Consider the following 5,010-nt stretch of genomic DNA (forward strand, 5'->3'; position numbering starts at 1 on the left):
TGACCTGAGCGGAAGGCAGAGGCTTTAACCCACTGAGCCACCCAGGTGCCCCAAGAAGTACAATCTTTAAAAAAAAAAAAAAAAAAAATCTAATGGATTAAAAGAGTTTAAATAAGGTTGCAGGATAAGATCAATACACAAAATCACCTGTATTTCTAAATACTGGCAATGAACAACCAGAAACTGAAATTAGAAAATATCATTTACAATAGACTAAAAAATCTGAAATACTTAAAAGATAACACTTACGAAAGACTATACAAGACCGGTACCATGGATGCTTGGGAATGGGTGGAAGGTGGAGACTACAAAAGGGTACAAGGAAACTTCTGTGGGTAATGACTGAGATAATGGTTTCACAGGTACATACATAAGCCCAAATCTATCATATTGTATACTTTAATATTTGTAGCTTATTATGTCAATTCTATCTCAACAGAGCTTTAAAAATTGAAACCATGTAAGTACCAGATGAAAACATTAGTGAATTCTTTTATAATTTGGGGATACAGGAAAACTGTCCTAACAACGACAAGAAGCCACAAATTCTAGAAACAATAAAGATGATAAATTTGATACAAAAATCTTTTTTTAAAAAAAGATTTCATTTATTTATTTGACAGACAGAGATCACAAGTAGGCAGAGAGGCAGGGGGGTGGGGGGGGGAAATGCAGGCTTCCTGCCGAGCAGAGATTCCGATGCGGGGCTCGATCCCAGGACTCTGAGATCATGGCTTAACCCACTGAGCCACCCAGGTGCCCAGATACAAAAATCTTTCACATGGCCAACACACACACACACACACACACACACACACACACACACACACAAATGAGTAAAAATAGAAATGACAACCTGGAAAAAATATCTGCCAACAAAATCACAGACAAAAGGTTAATATCCCCAACATATAAAAGACTCCTAAGAATGAAAAGATCCATCACCCCGTAGAAAAATGGGTTAGAAATATGAATAAACAATACAGAGAGAAAAAAATACAAGAAACTTTTAACCATATAAAAAGATGATCAACTTTGTCTATAGCAGAAATACAAATTAAACTATATTGCGGTCCATTTCTATCTATCAAATTGGCAAAAATCGAAATGCTTGATTATATATCATGTTGGAGAACTTGTAGGAAAACAGGTACACTAATACCCTGTTAGTGGAGATTCAAAATGGCACAGTTCCAAATGAGGGAAATTTGATACTCTCTAGCGAAATAACGAAAGCATATACCTTTTGGTCCAGATATTTCATTTCTAAGAATCTAGCGTAAAGGCATACTGGCAAAAATATAAAGAGTTGTATGCTCAAGTGGTTTCACCAGGGTACTATTTGTAAGAGAACAATTGAAAATAACTGAAATGTCCATCAATAGGGAATTGGTTGAAGATGATTAGTCTGCACAACACAATACAGATGTAAAGAGAAATAAAAATTATGTATAGATTCCTATGGAGTGGTCTGAAGGATACAATGTTGTCTGAAAACTGCAAGGTAGAAAAAAATGTATATTGTATGTTACTATTTATCTAAGAGGTGATATGAATGTCTATACACTAACATTTTTTCCAAAAAAGGAGAAGCTATTTAAAACTAAAAGCATATCTAGATGGAAAGGAAAGGAAATAGAGTAGAGGAGACAGGATTTGTTTTGTGGATTTGAATTTGGAATCCTCTAACTATTTTATAAAACAAAATTCAATTAAAAATAAAGGAATTCCGGGCGCCTGGGTGGCTCAGTGGGTTAAGCCACTGCCTTCGGCTCAGGTCATGATCTCAGGGTCCTGGGATCAAGTCCCACATCGGGCTCTCTGCTCAGCAGGAAGCCTGCTTCCTCCTCTCTCTCTCTGCCTGCCTCTCTGCCTACTTGTGATCTCTCTCTGTCAAATAAATAAATAAAATCTTTAAAAAAATAAATAAATAAATAAAGGAATTCCACCACTTGAAAACAAAATGAAGCAAATGCACCTCACTATATGGAACCAGTGGCATAACCACATAGAAGAGAACAATTCTAACTTACTCTTGTAAGTAATCACAGTGTTTATTCCTTTGTTATTTTTCCCCTTCGTTATTTTGAAACTGTTGAGTGTGTAATATGGGGTAAAGCAAATGAGTAATTATGTTGTTGTTTAAACTGGGACCTTTGGCATTAGAGAAAGGAGAGACATATGTAAGATAAATGAGGTTGAAGAAAAATCCTGTAGGGTAAAATCTGAATTAGATGTATCAGTCTGAACTTAGAATTTATCTGAATTGAGATGGATTCATACTGATACCTACAATTCAAACAGACACACACACACAAAATATCTATATATTCCCTAGTGTGTTCAATAAAAAAAGCCCAGAAACAATTACCAACCCAATAATAATGAACGCCCCTAGTACCCAGATCATGGTCTCTTACTACCAATTTCCTCTACAGGAACCAAAGTTCATTGATTTAACATTCAATAATCAGTCATTCAATGACTGACTCCAAGCATGGGAGAGGCAATGTGTAAGACGTAACTTCTTACTGGCCTAGCATCATACTAGCAAGGAACATGTCATAAGGATCTGACATGTCAAGTTGAAGGGGCTGCCACCAGCCAATAATAAGACCACTTGAACAATAAGAATAACTATCAATGTATCAAAAAACATCAAACAAGTTTACTCTATAAGTTTATGAAGATACCAAAAAAAAATCCAAAACCAAGAAAAACCCTAAAAACCAAAAAACCAAAAAACCCTAACCGATCATCTATGGAGGACTGTAGGAAACAAATTATTTGGAAAATGATAAATAAAGAGAAAGAATCAAACTTTATCCTGCCTTTTCATTATGAACTCCACCCCAGGATGCACACCTCAGAATCGCGGTTGAATAGTAATTTCTTTTTATAGAACTATTTCAGTTAACAAATAAAGAAGGAAATGATAAAACATCACTGTTTTATAACTCCTAATGAATTAATCAATCTTGGCAATGATCAAAGGGTGCCATCATCATAAGAAGAGAAATAAGGCTCTATATGCCTCTTGAAGGAAGCACACCTTATCTATGAAATATTCTTTCTTCTAAATTATGGCAGAATATATATAACATAAAATTTACCATCTCAGCTATTTTTAAGAGTACAATTCAGTAGTGTTAAGTGTACTCATACTGTTGTGTAACCCATCTCTGGAACTTTTTCATTTGGTAAAAATGAAATTCTATACCCAGTAAACAACAACTCCCCATTGTTCCCTTCCCCTAGTCCCTGACAACCACTTTCTACTTTCTATCTCCATGAATCAGACTACTTTAGGTACCTCATGTAAGTGGAATCATAGAGTATTTGTCCTTTTGTGACTGGCTTATTTCACTTATCCTAATGTGTTCACGGTTCATCAACATTGGAGTATATGTAGAATTTCCTTCTTTTTTAAGCTGTATGTATATACCACTATTTGTTTATCTATCCATCTGTCCATGGACACTTGGGTTGTCTCCACCTTTTGGCTATTGTGAATAACGCTGCTATAAACATGCGTATACAAATATGTTTCAAGACCCTGCTTTCAAAAAGAAGCAAACCTGGGTCTGATCAAGTTTCTATATCTAACTACCTATTCATATTTACAGAAAATAAAGGGGACCAAAAAAATAGATCAAATACCACCACTGGATAAACAACCAGCAAAAACAGACCTTTCTTTAACAGATAAAGTAGAATGGGGGTAAAAAAAAAGGACGGCGGGCAAATCAATAAATTAAAACAGACCTATTAATCAATTGATAAAATGAATACTATTTAGATCTTGATTTGTACAAATCAAGTATAAAAGTTATAGTTAAAAATCAGGGAAACATGAACACTAGTTGAATATTTCATATGAAGAGAAGGTTAACAATTGTGTAAGTTATGATAATGACACTGTGATAATGTCTAAAAAGAATCTGTACCCTTTCAACACACACTGATTTATTTAAGAATGAAACAACGTATCTTGCTCTGCTTCAAAATAATCCAAGAGGTGGGGCTAGAGACTATGTGGGGGGACTGGCAGGTCTACAATGAAATGCAAATGGCCAGGATTTGATAATTACTGATAATCATGTATTATTCTATTAGTTCGAAATTTTCCATAATGAAAGTTTAAAATAAAATACAACTTTGATTTATTAATTTCCAAACTGTTCCATGAGGAAACTACCATTATTTTGGTTCTTTCTGTTTTAAAGAAAAGTCGTAAACCTATGGGAAAAACAACAGCCCTGAAAAACAGTTACAGTCAAAAGGATTAGTTACTATGGAAATTATTTTTTAAATTCCTATTATCACATTTTAGTTCATTTAACCTAAAACACTGTTTAATAAGGAAATACTCAATGTAAAATAATAAATGAGAACCAAATGGGCAAATAATTACACCCAAATTATTATCTTGTTCTTGGGGTGTTTTCGACTATTTGCTTTTTGTCTAAAGATAAAATATTGAGGGGAAAAACAATACTAAACCAAAATAAAACAAAAATAACCCTTAAGCTTTGATTCTAGGTAAACTGAATTCTACATTTATAAACAAAAACTGAACTTAGTACCTTTTCTTAACCCTTAAGTTAGCACTGTTACTAAGAATCAGAACTATAAATTCAATTTAAAGATTTAAATAAAAAGCTTTCTAGAAATATAATTATTTTAATATGAGCTCTTACCTCAAAATGTGAGAACTATATAACTAACAAGTTTATAGAAGGAAAGGTGGTAAGACAGGGAGAAGCTAGTTTTATTTTTTTTTATTTTTTATTTTTTAAAGATTTTATTTATTTGGGCATCTGGGTGACCCAGTGGGTTAAGCCTCTGCCTTCGGCTCGGGTCATGATCTCAGGGTCCTGGGATTGAGCCCCTCGTCGGGCTCTCTGCTCAGCGGGGAGCCTGCATCCCTTCCTCTCTCTCTGCCTGCCTCTCTGCCTACTTGTGATCTCTCTCTCTTTCTCTCTGTGTCAAATAAATAAATAAAATCTT

At 34.4% G+C, this 5,010-nt stretch overlaps 1 protein-coding gene across 2 annotated transcripts in view; it reads right to left on the reverse strand.

Annotated features, from left to right (window-relative positions):
* Positions 1 to 5,010, reverse strand: part of DPP8 (dipeptidyl peptidase 8) — a 65,336-nt gene that overhangs the window by 51,362 nt on the left and 8,964 nt on the right. The gene's annotated exons all lie outside the window — the stretch shown is intronic.

This window comes from Mustela nigripes, chromosome 13, assembly GCF_022355385.1.
Source record: "Mustela nigripes isolate SB6536 chromosome 13, MUSNIG.SB6536, whole genome shotgun sequence".
Lineage (NCBI taxonomy): Eukaryota > Metazoa > Chordata > Mammalia > Carnivora > Mustelidae > Mustela > Mustela nigripes.